This window comes from Nyctereutes procyonoides, unplaced genomic scaffold (assembly GCF_905146905.1).
Source record: "Nyctereutes procyonoides isolate TBG_1078 unplaced genomic scaffold, NYPRO_anot_genome, whole genome shotgun sequence".
In the NCBI taxonomy this organism is placed as follows: Eukaryota; Metazoa; Chordata; class Mammalia; order Carnivora; family Canidae; genus Nyctereutes; species Nyctereutes procyonoides.
Genome location: NW_026575020.1, coordinates 33,311,342 through 33,330,184, shown reverse-complemented (window position 1 = coordinate 33,330,184; position 18,843 = coordinate 33,311,342).

Here is an 18,843-nt window from a genome sequence, read left to right as displayed (position 1 = left end):
GTAGGTGGCTAACCTAGGAACCCAGGCAGAGATACCCGAAGCACTCAAGGGAGCCAGGAGGAGAATCTGAAAGAACAAGAGCCAAACAATGAAAGCAGAGGCAGAGGGAGCGGCCAGAGAAATTTGTACACTGGATTTCCACCTGCCCCCACCCTCTCGCTTGCTCTGTCCATATATATATATGGATTTTTAAAAAAAACCCTATTATTAAATATTACTTAAATATCTTTTTAGGATGTGGAGGGCCATGGGGGTTTCATGCTCCCTTCCTGGCTGTGAGTGTGAGTGGGGGGCATCTGGTTCACTATCTGGTTCTAGATGTCAGCACACAGGTAGTGGACGGGCAGATGGATGGAGGGATGGACAGGGCGCCAAATGCATACGTGAACGCGTTCACACATGGACAGTTAACACAAGCGTTTTCTCATCTGTAATAGAACAGGACCTTACATAAATTCATTTGTCTCTTTATCCAAGAAACTGTGTGTGCTACATGTCGGCACTGTTCTGAGGGTTCGGGCTTACAGCAATGAAGCGACACAGTTCCTACTTGCAAGGAGCTGACCCAAGAAGGGGTTAAATGAGAAATTCTGATCACAGGCCACAGACCAGTGGTCTTATTGCTGGGATCAGCCTCCTTGTCCAGCAGCTTTGGACCATCCCAAGTGAGGCCTGTGGTGGAGGGGCTATGCCCGTGCTACCCTCGATAACCAAGGGACCATTACCCTCACCTGTCCTCGGGCTTCCCATCTGTAAAATGGGAGTGAATTCACCAAGGGGATTGGGCAACATCCCAGGGAGTGGTTCCTCTTCCAGTTAGTGGCCAAGCCGGGCTGAGAGTCCAGGCCTCAAAAGCTGATCCGCAGGCTCCCCACGACCCACAGAGTTTCACAGTTGACCCCCTGCTGTGACCTTCCTCTGGGATCCTGGAGGATGCCTCAGAGTGTTTCCCAGAAAGAAGGGGCTCCATGGTGGAACATGCCTTGGAGCCTCGGAATGATCAGGAATAGCAGGAGACAGCAGGTCCCTGGACCTCAATCTCTAAGGATAGGTGGGGAGGTGTGCAGAGCCTCCAGTGCATGGACCTCTCTTTTTTGACCTTAAGGAAGAACCTTTTGTCTGGAGCAAGGGCCAGCCATTTCCCTGGGAGCCCAGCAGAAGGCCGCAGAAAGCCCAGGTTAGACCCAGACATCCATCTTAGCCCTGTGGGGTCTCGGTGCCGCAGGGTGGACAGCGACAGGTGACAGGTGCCTGAGGACAGACCCCAAGTCTCAGCCCACCTGCCCAGGGTTCTGACCTCAATTTTCTGGGAGACCTTGGATGAAACCTGCTTCTCCTGGTATAAAAAGAGGCAATGGATTCCTCCCATTCTTCCTCTCAGAGCCCCGGAGGGATGGGGCCCTGGGGTGTATATGGCAGGTGGGGGATTCCAGGCCTCATCCCAGCATCACCCTGAGCAGCTCTGTCCTGTGTTTGTGACACTGGGCTTCTGCGTTCAGTATCATCAGAACAACATACACCTGACGCCCCAAAAGAGTGGGGTTTATTTATATTTATTTCTTAAAAAAGATTTTATTTATCTATTCATAAGAGACACACAGAGAGAGGCAGAGACACAGCAGAGGGAGATGTAGGCTCCCTGCGGGGCGCCCGATGTGGGACTTGATCCCAGGACCCTGGGATCACCACCTGAGCGGAAGGTAGATGGTTAACCACTGAGCCACCCAGGTGCTCCGAGAGTGGGGTTTTTAGGAAATGTGTGGGCTGGTGAGCACTGGGCCAGTCCTGACCCCCAGGGACCCTGCTCTTCTGTTCCTTGTTGTCCTTTGTGTTCAGAAGAACAAGGGGGGGTGCAGCCTGGTACTCAGTCTGCCTGGAAGCCAGCTGAATCTGAGGGGCATTCTTGTTCTAAATTTTTTAAAGATTTTATTTGTTTATTTGAGACATAGAGAGAGAGAGAGAGAGAGAGAGAGAGAGATAGCCAGCGATTGCATGAGCAGGGAGAGCCACAGAGGCAGAGGGAGAAGCAGACTCCCTGCTGAGTAGGGAGCCCTGTGCAGGACTCCATCCCAGGACCCCAGGATCATGCCAGGACCCTAGGATCATGACCCAAGCTGATGGCAGATGCTTAACCAACTGAGCCACTCAGGCAACCCCTCCCCCCCTCTTTTTTTATTGAATTTTGAGGGTCATTCGTTAATCAAAGTCCCATCATGCCACACTAGCTAAGGCCTGGCCTGGCCCCAGGCAGAACCCATTGCTCCCCTGTTTGGCACCAGTCTGGTCACGGGGAGCAGATCCACCAAGCTCTTCTGAGGTCAGCATGCTTGTACCCTGGAGCAGACCCGGGGAGAGGACAGGACAGCACCCCACAGGCACAGATCTGAGCCCCAGCCCTGCATCCAGGAGAGGAGCTGCCCGGCCGGGCACGGGCATAGAACCCGGACCCAGACAGGACCCAGGGCATGTTCTGAGAGGCCTGTGAGCGCAGCAGGCTCACCCCAGGCTAGAGAGAAGGGCTGGCGCTTTGGAAATGGCCAAGAGCGACAAAGGTCCAGCCTCCTTCGTCATGTGAACACAATATAAGTAATTCAATGTCATCTCCCAACTACCGAGCCCACACGGTTTCCTCCCCAAACCCTGAAACTTGGAGCCCTCGAGGCGGCCAAGGGGGTGGACACTCCCTCCCCAGCGCAGGGAGAGGTCTGCTCTCTTCCTGGCATGTGACTCCTGGCATGAGATGCCCTCCTGGTTGAGCCACTTTGTCTCCTTCCAGGAACCAGAGGAAGGGCCTAAAGACATGTGCCCACGTGTCCCCTGCACACATGGGCGCGTCTGCCTGTCACTGAGAGCCCCGCAGGAGGTGCCTCCAGGGCACAGCAGGGGGCTCTGGGGTCCCTGGCCGATACCACCGCTTGGTGGGCCACAAACCCACTTAGAGGAATAGACCGAGGTTTCTAATGCAGATAGAGAATGTCAGAGAGCCGCTCTCCCGGGAAGAGTCAGGGTCTCATGGAGTGTGTGTGCGCATGTGTGTACTTGGTGTTGGATGTGAAGTGTGTTCTGGACGTGGCATCGGCCACGGTGTGTGTGGTGTGTGTGGGGAGGGGACTGAGATATCCCAGGGCCTCTGACATCCCTGCTCAGGAGAAGGTGAACCAGCCAAAAGGGAGGACATGCAGGGAAGGAGCGGCCTTGTGCCCTCAGAGCAGGGACACCTGGCTGTTACTTACAACCCAGGAGAATCCTTGGCACCTCAGTTTCTGCTCAGAGCCGGGGGAACTCCAGTCCCCATGGGAGAGGTTCCCACACAGATGAATCCAGTTCTGCCCTCGGGCTCCGGCTCATGTAGAGGCAGCTGGGGTGACTACACCCCGTGGCTCACCCGCTGTGGCCATTGGGGGTCCTACCACACATGTGATATGCAGGGTGGGCAGGAGAGGGGGACCCGGGTCGAGACCCCCACGTGGCAAGGGGAGGCAGACGCTCGTGGTGCGGGGGGTTCCTTGTTATCAAGCACCCGGGGCATGGCTCCAGGCTCCACCACAGTGGACGCTGGGTCACTCGCCCGCTGAGCACTTTGTGGATGCCCCTAACCCTCTCAGTTCCTTGTTTACAACCTTGCTACACACAGAGTAGGCCCCCTCCCTGCCTGAGGGCTCCCTCCTGCACCAGGGGGCCTGCGCTCCTGCCAGCAGCTGCCAGCCTGCAGCCTGGAAGGGCAGACATGGCCTCCAGCCCTGGGGACAGAGCCCGTGTGGGTGGGAAGTGGGCTCCCACTGGGCCCGAGGGCCAGGCCCCTGCTGCTCCCTCTCCTCCCTCGGGCTCCCTGACCCAAATTCCCCGCTGCTGGGGGACCTCTCTCTGCCCACACTCCACATTCTGGGACTGGGAGCAGACCTTCTGGACCCTCCAGACTCGTGTGCCCATGCCCTTGACATGTCAGAGGCTGGACCCCCCAGAGTCCTCAGAGGAGGCCAGCACAGGAAGATGCAGGCGCTGCAAGGGGAGATGCCAAGTGGCCACTGCGGGACTGCACAGGCCTCGCACAAAGCACGGGGCTCATGAGGTCCAGGGAGGGACATGGGGAGTCCTGGCCAGGGTGTCCCTGGCTGGGGAGGTCCCTGAGGGGGCCCAGAAGAGGCAGGACACAAGGAAGACAGCAGGACAGAGCTTCCCAAGGGGGATGACGTCCGGGTCAGAGGATCACAGGGACCCTTGGGAGAGCAAAAGGCCCTGGAGATATTGGCAGAAACGCTGTCATTTGGTCAGAAAAGTTGTGTCACAAAACCCCACTCAACACTGGATGAGGGACTCTTTGTTGGTTCCAGGAATCAGTGTGTATGAGCCATTGTAACACACATTGCATGGAGTCTAGGATATACTTACTTGTCCTCATTAGACTAGATTCTTCTAGAGGAAGTGCCCAGCTTGAGTGTCTTCATTCTTTTGTTTGTGCAAGGGCCTCTGTTTTCAGGAGCAGATTCCTGGTGTTCATCACCGCTGCTAACCCTGAGGCCTGCCCCTGTCACCTCCCACAGTGGACCTGAGTGTCATGTGTGTGTGGGGGGGCACGGGGGCGGGGGTGCACACTGTTGAAACCTCAGTGTTTGGTGCACAGCAGGGACCCAGATCCTCTGGGTCTACTGAGGGAGGGAAGGAGAAAGGGAGGATGGGAGAGAGGGAGGGAGGATGGAGAGGAAGGGAGGGGAGGAAGGATGAGAGCTAGAGAGGGAGTGAATGAATGAGGGAGGGCATGAGGGATGAAAGGGAAGGAGGGTGGATGGGGGAAGGGAAACCACAGAAGTGGGGTCCATACACCAGGAGCTAGTATTTGGGGTGAGGTCCCAGGGCATCACAGTCCCGGCCCTGGATGGTGGCACAGGCCCTGAGCAGCGGTCCTCCCCGTACTGACCTTCCTTCTCTTGGACCTGCCGTCATCCTGGATCCTCTCCACCGCCTCCTCCAACAGCTCTGAATGTGCCCAGGGGCCGGGTGGCAGGAGGGGACTCAGAAGGGCCTTCCCAGATCCGTGCCCTGAGGGGTGAGGTGACTGTAGCTACAGGGCCTCCTGTCAGGGGGACTGGGACCGGGGATGCCACCCACCTCCTCAGACACTAGTGTTGTCCCTTCCCTGCCATCTCCCCGACCGTCGTGATGAAGGCTCCTGAAAATACACCTTTGAAAAACCGTGCCAGGGTTTCCGGGGCGTGAGTCTGAGGCCGAGAACGGCAGGTGATGTGTGCACCTGCTGGCTGGGATGGGTGCTGCTCCCTGTTCTCCCAGACACGGGTGCCGTCACCCTTCTCTCCAGTGACCTGCGGGGGCCTCTGTTTCCTCAATTCCTCACCAGGGCCGCTGGTCCCCGCACCATGTACCTGCCGGTCAGAGGGTGACCAGCACTGCCCCATAGGGTTTCCTTTGCCAGAGTCCCTCCCGGGAGCTCCCGTCTCTGACACATACTCCCCGCTTCCTCCCCTCCCCTTGCACGTGGGTGTGTTGGTCTCTGTCCCTGTGGACCCCATGGACATGGAGCAGTGTTTGCACCAGAGGCTTGTGAAACCTTTCTCTGGCCTTGGGTTGTGACAATGCTTCTGCCCTCCGAGGGGTGTCTTCCAGCTTTCTGCATTTCCCCTGTTTCTGTGTTGGCCACAGGAGGAACCCACTGTCTGGGTTCCTGCCTGGGGTCTGGCTGTGGGGTCCCAGAAGGATCAGGGTCTCGACCACTAGAGTGTGCCCATATTTATTCAAGGGGCCTCTGTTATGATCTCCTCTTTCATCCTTCAGGGATTTCAGTACCGAAATAGGGGAATTCTGGGTCAAATACACACACACATACGGGGTCCTGTTTGAAAATCTGTGGGCAGTCAAAGGTACCTCCTGGGTGATTCCACTTCAGGAAACATCCAGAACACTTAAAGGAACAGAGAGAGAAAGCAGCTTAGGGCTTCCAGGGGCTGGGCGGGGTGAAAATTGGGCAGGGAGGGCTTCTGGGTCAGGGTGTCCTTTGGGGACTGAGATATTCTATGACTACACAGTAGATGCGGGGCATTCTAAATTTTATTCATGCTAGTAAATAGTGAAGTTAAATAAAATGTACTTTATTTAAAGCCTAAAATGTATGATTCTAAAAAAAAAGTGAAATAGAAAAATAACAGAAAAAATCCTGCCCCTAAGAGAAACCATGATAAAGAAGAACATTTCTCCTCCTCCTCCTCCTCCTCCTCCTCTCTTCTTCTTTTTTTTTTAGAGGTTTTATTTATTTATTCATGAGAGACACACAGAGAGAGGCAGAGACACAGGAAGATGGAGAAGCAGGCTCCTCATAGGAAGCCCGATGCAGGACTCGATCCCGGGACCCCTGCTCTGAGTTGAAGGCAGACACTTAACCGCTGAGGCACCCAGGGGTCACAGAAACATTCCTAGGGGGACATCAGGGTGACTTTGTGGAGCAGGAGGTACATTCAGGGTGGTGGCAGCTGGCGCCCCCTGCGGGTCTACCCCATCCAGAGCAGGGCCTGGTTTCCTGCAGGAGGAGGGGGACCAGGAGCCAGGAGCTCTCCCTGTACAGGTGGCACCTGTCCCTGCACCCCTGTCAGGACACCTGCTGGCTCCAGGGCCCCTGCAGGAGTCTCTGTGGACACCCCCTCTCCCCCCAGAGCTGCAGATGCAGGAGCAGCCTCTGCAGGGGGCCCTCTGGCTATAGGAGGACAGTCCTCAGGTTCTGGAGGGGTGCGGGCTCCCACCCCTGGTCCTGGCTGCTCCACCTCTGTGAGAGGGGTCGTGAGAGGGGCTTTGAGGGGTTAGATGGGGACCCTGTGTGAGAGGAGAGAGACCCCCCACATGCCTGCCTCTCTGTGAGCCCCTGTAGGGACAGACCCAGTCCAGGGCCTCCCAGAGGGGCCACAGCCAAGAAGGAACCTCACCCCCAGGATGTCTTCCCTACAGCTGTACCCCATCTGGGTGCTCTGAGCCCAGTCTTGGCTCCTTGCCCCACCCCAGCCTCTGAGGCTCCTCCCCGTGGGGCCCAGCACCTACCCCTGCCCAGACACCCACAGATACCCCGCCCCAGCTTCTCACTCTGGAAGTCAGTTTCCGTGAGTTCCGGCTCTAGGACCAGAGTTCAGTGTAGGATGACCAGGGACCGTGGCCTGGAGACCACTCTGTGGAGACTCTGTCCCTGCGTCCACACTGGCCCTGCTGGGTGGCGGGGCACAACTGTACCACTGGAGGGAGGTGGGACCTGGTGTCCCCCACCTCTCACCTCCAGCCTCTGTGGTGCTCTGCAAAGACGGGGATGGGCAGCCACCCGGAGGCCTCACAGCCCCGCCCGGCCCTCCTCCCTGTGCTCCTGCCCACTCCCTCTGTGCTCCCAGATCACACACAGAGCTGGGTATGCACAGCCTTGCACCCGGGATGCAGTGACCCATCCCTGCAGGGCACAGGGTCAGCCCTGGGCAGAAGGGCACGGCCCCCCCACCCTATCCCACTAGGCAGCCTGGACCTGGGGAGTGAACAGCACCTGCCCACCAGGCATCTGTGCCCTCATCAGCCTTCTCCTGCTCAGGGTGGGCACACCCCACATGACCCCTCTTTACACATACACACACACACACACACACACACACACACACACACACACACAAAGGAGGAGGGCGATGGGGCTGCTCGGTGGGATCACAGCAGTGTCTGGCCGGACTGGGCCTCTCTGTGTTCCTTGTGGGCCTCTCCAGACACATGGCAGAGCGATCAGGGTGACAGGTCACCTACAGTCTGTAGCATGGAAAAGGCTCTCCCTGCGGGCTTCCTGAGAACACATCCCGGGTCACGAGGACACAGCAGGACAGTAGGCTGCTTATTTGAGCATCTCCAGCCAAGTGAACTGGAAGGGCTGGGCTGCTCTAGAGCGTGGGTGCCCGTGGCGAGGCACCCTGGGCACCCACTGACCTTCAGCCTGGCATCTCCCCTCCTCATGCCACGGTCCTGGGCAGTTCCCAGGAGTCAATGCCCTCATCCCATGGTCCAGCTGCCTCCTACCTCTTCCTTCTTTCCCCCTTATCACCCCCAGGGTCCACTCCTCCTTTGACCCCACCTGAGGAGCTAGTTCGTGTGTGTGCGTGCAAGCACAACCTTGTACCTGGGCCCACACGAGGACGCTCAGAGGAAAGGGCCCCGTATGGGAGCGGTGCGCAGGGGTCACCCAGGACCTTAGGGGCTCTCATCCCCAAAGGAAATCCCCCCTCCCCAGGAAGGTGAAGTCTGGGCCTAGGAAGAGGACCCTTCTTCTCCTCCAGCCTCTGCTCACCTGGTGGGTCCCAGGCCAGTCCCTGTCAGCCTCTGCTCACCCGGTGGGTCCCAGGCCAGTCCCTGTCTCTCCTGACTTAGGTTCCCAATTGCCCCAGGAGGGGTTGGAGGAGGAACATCATCATGTCGCTCAGCATGTCTAGGTGGCACCTACCGTTTGAGAGGGTTTGACGCAGAGCACTCTGGTTGGGCGCTGTTGTCTCACCAACAGTTGGAGGCCGGTGGATACTGCACAGGTGCACGCAGACCAGCAGAAAGCATGTGCATGGGACCCCACCTTGCAGCAGGCACACACTGCCAAGGGGTCGCTGAGGGGATAGTCCCATGAGTCCTTGTCTCCAGGGTCTGCTCAGTGACCTGACACATCCTCTTAGGTTGGGGCCACCTCCAGTCCTGCCAGGCAGGGCCGCTGGCCTGAGTGGATATGGAGACCTGGGGACAGAGAGATAGGAAATATCTCCAACCTGCCATCCTGGCCCCCACGTGCCACGTGGGTTCATGATTGGGTCAGGGGAGGTGGAGGTGGAGGTGGCCTCCAGTCTGGGCGGGGAGAAGGTCAGGCTGTCTTTTCCTCCTCTACATCCCTCCCTCTGTTCCTGGCAGCCCCCAAGCGCCCCACAGTCCAATACTTCGGACACCTTCATCTCCCTGCTTTAGTCCCCAACACACCCTCCTCAAGCAGGAGTCACTGACAGCATTCTCAAACTAGGAAACGGAGGTCCCAGGAGCTACCACAGGAGCTTCCCGGTCACAGGGCTGTGACATGGCCCTGCTGGGGGTGTGAACCCAGGGCAATCTGGCCTAAAGCCTGAGCTTGCACACAGGTCTGAGGACGTGGCCTCTGAGGCCAGGCTTGAAGGCGAGGCCAACCTGGAGGGGGCCATGGGGACAGGCAGTGGTGGCAGGGGGCTCTGAGGAACAAAGACTTTGGCATCCCTGGGTAGTAAGTCCTAGGAGGCTGGAAGGGGTGAGGGGTGCACACTGTGGAGGGTTGTTTGGACCAGATTACGCAGGGATCTCTGGAGGTTGGGCAAGAAGTCAGGGGTCACTGTAGGTTTGGAGGCCCAGGGGACACAGTCTGAACAGTCTTACCAGAGCCACCCCTCCTAGATGTGGAGGGAGCTTGGTGGGCATGTTATTGCCCCCACTCAAGCATGGATCACCAAGCCCCAGCCAGGGATGAGGCGGCTGCCTCAGTGTTCTCCTGTGCAGAGTGGTGTCCATGTGGTCTTCTGCCTCTGCCCAGCCCTGGACATGCTGCCTGGAAGATCCAGAGATGGTTTCTGGTCAGGGTAGCAGCTCCAGTGAGGCCAGTACTCAAAGAGGCCTGAGTGAGGCTACCAGAGGGACTCCCCATCTGCCAGTTCACCAGGATGCGCTTGTACCTTTTGCCGATCTTCACAGTTGGGCTGACACGGTTCAGGCATCATCGCCCACCTGCTGCATGCAGAGCTGCAGTGAGGAGCCATGGATGCAGATCCCAAGACACAGAGCTCGTGTGAGCCTGAAGCTGCCAGGAGTGTGTGGAAGCTGAGGAGGACGAGGTGCTGCGTGAAGCTTAGCTGGTGCCTGCGGTTTTCCAGAGGTAACTGGGAGGTCAACTCTGGAAACTGAGGAAAGGAAGGGTCAGTGGAAACTCTGGATTGTGCAGGGCACCCCCTGCGAGCATCTAGCTCAGAGGCTTCTAGAGACTGTGTCTTCTTGGCCCCTTGTGGGTGTGGATTGGGGCCCCAGGCCCCAGGAAGGGCTGTCTGTCAGGGAGAAAGGGCAGGACAGTCACCTTCTTGTCTTGGCCACCAGGGGACTCTGGGACAAAGCCCATGTGGATCTCATCCTCTACAAGGGGCTGAGGGAGCTGGCTGAGTACATGCAGAGCGGGCAGGCAATGTCCCTGCAACTAAGGAGGGGCTGCATCTGAGCTGGCCACAGGACTTGGAGTGAGGGTTCCTTTGGGTCTTGGGTGCTGTTTTGGGGGTCTGGTGGCAGAACTGAAGGGCTGGCTGACTTTGCATGGATTGGACACCATGTGTGAATGGGTGCTCTCGGGTGTCCGTGGCCACAGATGGACCTGGAACACATAGGGGAAGGTGTGAAGGAAGCGCCCAGAGACAGTGCCCGCAGCCATGCAGCATTTCCTGCCCGTGGGCAGTGCTTCCTGGCAAAATCCAGCTAGTCTTCCTGTTCCCACAGCACAGAAGGTGCCTGAGTGAGTGGTTCCTCAGAATCCAGGTCAGTCTGTTGCTGGCCTGGAATGCCTGTTAAGGTAGTAATTGCCCAGGTAGCCTGACCCAGTCCAGTCTGTAATTGCTTCTCTACCCAACATCCCAGACCTGGAAAGTTGCCCTCTGGTTGGTGCCGCAGGAATGGTTAGAAGATTCCTCTGAGGGCAGCCCCCGTGGCGCAGAGGTTTGGCGCCGCCTGCAGCCTGGGGTGTGATCCTGGGGACCTGGGATCCAGTCCCACATCGGGCTCCCTGCGTGGACCCTGCTTCTCCCTTTGCCTGTGTCTCTGTGTCTATGAATAAATAAATAAAATCTTTTTTTTAAAAAAAAGAAGTTTCCTCTGATTCAGTGGAAGATCAAAGTTACTACAGCAAAAGAAATTATGAAGATTGGAATGGAGATAAATGGAAGAGAAGAACACTTGAAGAAATCAGTGACAAGAACAGTTCTCTCTTTTGCAGATTTTGCCAAAATTCACAAGGAGACAAAAATGGAAGCATTTTATACTGGCAGTTGCCTACTGAAGTGACGTAGATAATTCTAGAAGCACACAAACTACCAAAACTGACTCAGAAGAAATGGAAAACCTGAGTAGACCTATAATTAGTACATTGATGGAAGCAGTCATGAGAACTTCCCAACAAAGTAAAGCCCAGAACCTGATGCTTTCCATGCTGATGTGTCCCACACATTTGAAGAAGACATAATACTCATGCTTCTGAAATTCTGCAAAAAGTACAAGAGGAGGGCACACTTCCCAACTCACCCTAGAATGCCAGCATTGTCCTGATTCTAAAGACTGACAAACATCTTTGAGAAAAGGCAACTGCAGCCCAGAATCCATTATGAAGAGAGATAGAAAAATCCTAGCAAACAAGATTCTAGCAGCACATTGACAGGACTCTACATCATGACCAAGTATGACTTAGGCCGGGGAGACAAAGGCTGTTCTCTATACTAATCAATGTCCTATGCTACATCAGTAAGACACATCCTCTTGGTTGTTGTAGGATAAGCTTTGACAAAATCCAAACCCTTTCATGATACATGCTCTCAAGAAAATAGAAAAAGGATTTTCAATTACAGGGAAGGAGGAACACCTGGGGCTCTTGGTTGAGTATCTGACTCTTAGTTTGGGCTCAGGTCATGATCGCATGGGTGTTGAGATCTAGGACCCATTGGTCTCTGCCCTCAGAGGGGAGTTTGATTGGAGATTCTAACCCTCGGCACCTACCCCCATTCATGTGCACACACCCTTTCTCTCAAATAAAGAAATAAATCTTGCAGCTGGTGTTGGCTCTGGAGCTTGCCAGGCTCCAACTGGGAACTGGAGGCAAAGCTAGTACTGGACATGAGAGTGACTTGAGCTGGTTCTAGCTCTAGATCTGGTGCTAGAGAAGTATCTCTGGCGCTTTCACAGGAATTGGTGATCAAATTTCCTTTCTGGCATTCGAATTTGAACTGGGTCTAGTGTTTTCTGGTCCAGTTTCAATGTGAGAGCTGCTGCTAGAGCTTCATCTACCTCAGGAGCTTGTCCTCGAGATACCTGTCCACAGAAGCTGCTGTAAGAAGTGCTCTAACATGGGCAAAGGATGGAACTTTGGAGCTCAAGCTAGATCAGTGCTGCAGCTGGCTCCTCCTCTGAACCCGGCTTCGTCTGTAAGTCCGCAATTGGTTTGGACTTTCTTCTGTCTCCAGATGAGTCCTGCTGCACTTTCCTCCTATGCAGAGCAGGGTGCTGTGACGTCCCCCTTTCCAGGAAGTTCTACTGGGATCCTTTACAAGGAGCCTTTCAAAAGAGGCCTGCTCTCAGAGAGGAGGACCAAGAGGAGGAGGAGCTGTGTTGGCACAGTTGTGCCAGAAATCACAGGGATGATGAGGAAGCAGACACTGGGGTGGGGGATCGGTATGATCAGTAGATTCTTTGGATCCTGCAGGGCACTCCAGGCTGGGGTCCAGCTCCAGGGCTTCTAGAAGCTCCATTTAGGAGCTGGGGTTTCCTGGCCCCTTCTGTGCAGGTGGAGTGGGGATCCCTAGTAATTGGAAGAGCTGTCGGGAGAAGGGATTGGACAGTCAGCCACTTTTCCTGGCCATCTGGGAACTCTGGGTCACAGCTCATGCCAATCTCCATGTTGGAGTTACGGGAGGTCATGGAGTGGCAGTGGGTCTGGGCCCCATCTGAGCTACTCCAGGCCTTGTGAGTGGGAGCTGGCCTGTCCCTGGCCCAGGATGTTTGCAGGGGCCTGGTGCCTACAGGGAAGGTGAATTCTGCAGTGTCCAGGCCAGGTGGGGGAGAGGTGTTCTGGAGTGCCCACAGCCAGAGATTGTGGGACCCATACCAGGAAGGTAGGAGAGAAGTGTGGAGTCAGCAGTAAGTGGAGCTGGCAGGGCTCTGTGCCCGTGAGCAGGGCTCTTGGGCAAGAACAGGCACTCCTTCAATCGCAGATCAGAAGTCACCTGTGTGTGGTCCTCGGAAATCCAGGTCACTCAGCTGAGAGCAAGGCATCATGCCCAGCGGCTGGACAGACCCAGCCTGATATTATTCCTGGGGTGGTCTGACCTGGCAGGTTGAGGTAAAATTACCTGGGTGGTCTATGTCACTCCAGTGATGCCCACTCATTTTGGGGGCCTCTGCAGGGGGGAATCCAGGGTGAATACTGGGACCAGGCAGCCCTCCTGTACGTGGACACGTGCCCATCCGTGCTAGTCCACGTCCCGTGCAAACACAGGCACAGGGAGACGGGTTCCGGCGTCCACCTGGCCTCTTCCTGGGGGAGGTGAGGGTGCAAGGCAGGGCGTCCCTGCTGTCGTCTGCGGGTGCCATGTGCCCATGAGATTTACAAGGTGCAGGGAAGGGAGCACCGGCTGACCAGCAGCGCTTTAACTTGCACACTTCAGGATGAAAATCCAGATTTTAGGAAGGTGACCTGAGGGTCCCTCTGTGGCTTTCACCAGACGGTACTTCCCGCTGCGGGAAGGACATGGCCCTGAGGTCTCAGGGAGGTGTTGGCCCCCCACTGCTCAGAGCTGCAGAGAGGCCAGCGGTGAGGAGCCAGGAGACCTCAAAATGCAAACACAGTATACAACCCAGTTGTGAACAGCAGCTCCTGGGGGTGGGGTGGGGGGACAGAGAGGCATGCCAGGCTGCAGAAGCAGGCCCTGTGGGGAGGGGCGGCCCAGGCTGGCCCCCGGGACTACTCAGGTCTGGGCAGCATAGTCAGCGACACGAGGAGGCCCCCGTCATGCCCTGGATGTAGGGACTGGGTGCAGGGCAGCGGCCCCCACCCTACTGCGCTGGTGGCCCACCTGGCCCCTATCATCCCCTGTCCCCGGAGGGTCCCTTGGAACGCTGCAGGGTGAAGGCTGGTGAAAACCCACAGGGGTAATGGGACTTGTTACTGGTGACCGCTATGCTCCTGGTACTGGGGATGCTGGGGACACAGCAGGACGGGGGAAGGGGGAGCCCCTGCCACCTGGACGTGCAGCCACACTGAGCAAGACACTTTCAGGGCACTAAGGACCCAATGGCACGGGCGGGCTTCTGGGACAGGCAGGTGGTGTTGGGGTGCTCCAAGAACATCTAGAGGGCCCTGGGGACTGCTTGTAAACCGATATAGAAGGATGACCCTGGCAGGAGGGGACCTGCAATGTTGCCACCCTTGAGATGAACCCCAGAAAGCCCAGGCAGCCAAAGGAGAAGGTGAGTGTGCTTAAGGCCAGAGAGAGGCAGGGACCGGCCTCCAGGTGAGGAGAGGAGGGTCGCCCCCAGCCCTCCCCCTGCTGCTGCAGTGCTTGCTGAGCCTGCTCTATCTGACCTCTGGGCCCCGAGGGGGCGCACCCTGACCACCTGGTGACTTGACGGTGCTGGGGGCGGCCACCAGGGCAACGACCCGGGAGGGCTGGGCTCGGGATTCAGGACCACGGTGAGATGAGTGCCATGCCACCAACCAGGGGCCAGGGAGCTCAGGGGGCTGTGATGTGGAGAGGTCCCCAGAGCCCGGCTTGGGGAGGGCCAAGGGAGGGCCTCCTGCCCCAGGTCATCCAGGAGACTGACTCCCCAGGGTTCCCCAAGGGCTTTGCCCCTCATGTGGCCATGGCCTCAACCCAAGGAGTCTGGGCCGCTCCCTCCGTCCACCCCACCCTCCCCACCCCGGTCCAGCCGCAGCCCTGACCAGGGACAAACCACTCTTCACACACGTGTAAGATGATCCGAATCAACTGTTCACAAAGAGTTGCCCTTCAGGAGGCGACAGGAATATTTTTGCACGGTTTATATTGTGAAGTGTCCCTCCGTTGTCCACAGCTCAGCCCCGTTGTGAAAATGAGTCAGCCCTGCAGGTGGTGAGAGCCCGAGGGTGTGGAGGTCAGTGCTGCCACCCTGGGAGCTGCTGGAGCCAGGGCAGCGCCCTCTCCTATGTCACCTGTCCTGTGGCCGCCCATGGAGGGCCCTGGGGCTGAGGTGGGTCCTCTCCGCCCCGGAGAAGCTCTCTGCCTCAGGCCCCGCATCCTGTGTCGGGGCAAAGCCCCTGTCCTCACAGTCTGGCTGTGAGGAGGTCGCAGATTCCATCCGGGGCCCCATCCTGGGTGTCGCCAGAGCAGGGAGGCCTGGGGGCTGGCAGGGGGCCCCAGACCCACTCAGCCACCTGGAAGCTGCTGGGTGGGCTTCATTCAGTCGCCAAATGGACACAAAGCCCCTTCAGGACATTGTGCATGATTCAGCGTCCGCGGCAGACACAACTCCCTGGGCTCCGGGCTCCCGCTCTAGTCGGGGAGTCACCGGGAGCCCTGGACCTGGGCCTGGTGGCCTCCTCTCCACAGGGATTCCTCTGCCTCGTTGTCAGAAGGATGAGGGACCCGAGGACGAAGAGACCCCGTCTCCGAGGAGGGGGACATGCGGGGCTTTGGGGGGTGGGGGAGGACAGAGCCCGGCCCCCCACATCCTATGATTCCTGTGGCAGGGCTGAGGTGTGGGGGCCCCTCGTGCAGGAGCACGGGAGTCAGAGAGGTGTGGCCGGGGTCCCGCAGCCAAGGAGCAGCGGGGAGGCTGGGGGCTGAGGTTGTGCCTTGAGGGGAGTGGCCCCTCCACTGCCCACCCCCGCCCGGCCTGTCCTGACCCGACCCTGGGGCCCCCCACTCACATCCAGGCCTCACACCTCAGTCCCCCAGCCCCGCGGCATGTGGGAGGTGGACGGGGTGGGGGCTGCCGTCACCCAGAGCAGCTTCAGGGAGAGGAGGAGACCCCATGTGCCCTGAAGGGAGTGGGACAGCTGTCAGTGCAGGGGCGGGGCATCGAGGGGCCCTGACAGGGACACTGGGCAGGCTGCGCAGGGGATGCGCCTGGGCCTCCCCCTCACATACAGAAGTAGCAGCACCTACTGTGTGCGGCCAGGGCAGGGACAGGTCAGACCCGGTGCCCCCTGCCCACCCTCCTGGCATCTCCAGTGCAGAAGGGGGACCCAGACAGACAAGGGAGGAGGGAGGGGGGTCAACTCCCCTGATGCAGGCAGGGGCGCTCACACCATGGATGGAGGGCTCCCCCCTGTGGGGACATCCAGCCCCTCCTGCTGCCCAGACCTGCCCCTGCCTGGGTGGCCTTGGGGGTGGCTGGGGTGAGCCAGGGGTTGGGCTGGACCATCCCCAGGGGCTCAGGGGTCAGTGTGGGAGGGAGGGCCAGGCCCCTGAGCTGCTGTCTGCCCTCCTGCCTCCAGGGCACTTGGCGGGACCGGTCCTCGGAGACCCTCTATCAGCCCTCAGACACGTGTGTGTCCGACCTGGGAGCAGGAGGTCGGGGCGCAGGACAGTGGAGAGGGCCAGGCGGGGCTGCGATGCCTCCAGGGGGGCTGCCGGGCACTGTCTCTGCAGAGCGCCACACAGGAGATGGGCAGGGGGCTGGGCAGCGGACACCTGCTCCAGCTTTGGAGGGAGGGCGGGGGCACCACCCCGCCAGTGCAGGCCAGTAGAGGCTCAGGATGAGTGCCGCCAAGGAAGGGTTTCCAGATCCAGGGCCTGGAGAAGGCCGGGGAAGTCCTCCTGGCCAGATGCTGCCCGGGTCACTGCCCGTGCTGGTCCTGAACCTGACTCCCCTCCTAGAGGCGGAGCCCACGAGGCCAAGCCTGAGGCTGAGCCCAGGGGTGGGGGGGCTGTGTGGGTGAGACTCTGTGGATGGGGCGGGGGTGGATGGTGAGCAAAGAGCCCCTCGGGTGGAGGGCGGTCGGAGGGCACCTGTGTGAGGAGAAGTTGGGTGAGGAGGCCATGTTGACCTCACCTCCCTGACCAGACACCCCCGTTTTGAAACCGGGTAACCAGGCACCCGCATTCCAGAGACAGGCCTCTACATGCTCACTTGGTTGGAGATCATCTATCCAAGAGCATGTTTTCCTGCTGCTTCCACATGTTTGGATGTTGCAGAGGGAGGACTGCACGCCCTGCCAGCAGTGCCCACCGCGGGGAGTGTCCTGTCAGGGCTCCCCGACGCCTCTGGCCATTTAGAAGGAAGAGTCGAGGGATCCCTGGGTGGCGCAGCGGTTTGGCGCCTGCCTTTGGCCCAGGGCCCGATCCTGGAGACACGGGATCGAATCCCACTTCGGGCTCCCAGTGCATGGAGCTTGCTTCTCCCTCTGCCTGTGTCTCTGCCTCTCTCTCTCTCTCTATCTGTGTGATTATCATAAATAAATAAAAATTTTTAAAAAATTAAAAAAAAATTTAAAAAATTTTAAAAAAAATAGAAGAAAGGGTCGAAAGAAAACACGGGACCCCAGGGCCGTCCCGCCAGCCCCACACCCCTCTGACCAGACCTTTGCAGCCCCGGGTCCCCTCCCTGAGGGTGCATGTGGGAGGCGGCAGGGGTCATGTGGCATGCGAACAGGAGAAGGCTGATGAGGGGTCAGAACCTGGTGGGCAGGTGGTGCTCACTCCCCAGGTCCAGGCTGCCTGGTTGGATGGGGTGGGGAGGCCGTGCCCTTCTGCCCAGGGCTGACCCCGGCCCTGCAGGGATGGGTCGCTGCGTCCTGGGTGCAGGGCTGTGCACACCCAGGTCTGTGTGTGATCTGGGAGCACAGGGGGAGTGGGCAGGAGCACAGGGAGGAGGGCCGGGTGGGGCTGTGAGGTCTCCGGGCGGCTGCCCATCCCCCTTTTTGCAGAACATCAAAAATGAAGTGGGAAGGAGGCTGGCAGACCCCGCTTCATCCCCTTTCTGAGGGGCAGTTGTGCCCGGCTGCCCAGCAAGGCCAGCATGGAGTCCGACCCAGAGGAGCCGCACATGGCTCCCCTCACAAGGGACCGGGGCTTGTCTGGGAAGGCCTGTGACACTGCCCAAGCCACTGTACCTGGTCCAGGTCCTACACCGGACTCTGGTCCTAGAGGAGGAGCTAACAGAGGCCCAGCCTGAGGGTGATAAGCCTGGGGCTGGGGAATTGAGGTGTCTGGGCAGGGGTGGGTGCTGGGACCCACAGGAGGAGCCCCCAGAGGCTGGGGTGGGGCCAGGAGCCACAGTTGGGCTCAGAGTACCCAGCTGGGGGATGGCAGTCAGGGAGACATTCCATGGTGGGATCTTGGTGGCAGCTTCTAGAAAATGCAGTGGGATATTCCTACTCTGGAAAGGCCCTTCTGGAAGGCAGACATGTTGATCTCCTCTTGCAGCTTCATGGTCCCCTCAGCAGCTCGTGGTGGCTGCAGCCACAGATCCTCTACAATCTGAAGATCTCGATCCAGCTGCAGAAGCAGCAGCAGAAGCAACACCAGCTCGGGATCTACTGGCATTTCCATCAGTCCCCGTCATGCTTCCTCCAGCAGCAGCTCCGCCTCTAGTGCCCGCCTCCGCGGCTCCGGGGCCAGGCCCCCCTGGGACCTGGAGCCCGCTCTGCACCTCCCTTTGCAGAAGAGATGGAGCCAGCTTGGGACCCAGCAGCCCTCAGGGAGCGCCAGCCCTGGAGCTACCCTCACTGCCAGCTCCCAATGCACAGTTTCAGCCCGATGCCCCACTCAACACTCTATGAGTGTTCCTCTCCCCTATTGTGGTTTCTGTTTGCTTTTGTGTTATCTTTTTGTTTTGTCTCTTTTTGTTTTTGTTTTTTTTCACATTCTTTCTGCTGTTCTCTACTTTGGATTTTAAATAGATTTAGTTATTTTCAATTGAGCAATTCATGAGCATTAAGTACATTTCCAACGCTATGACACAACGTCACAGAACTTAGGTGCGGAAAGGACATCCCGAACCAGAAGCCCTCATCGCTCCCCAAAGGACCACCTGAAACAGAAGCGCCCCCTGCCCATTTCTACCCAAACCAGCCCCTGGAACCCCTAAGCTGCTTTCTCTCTC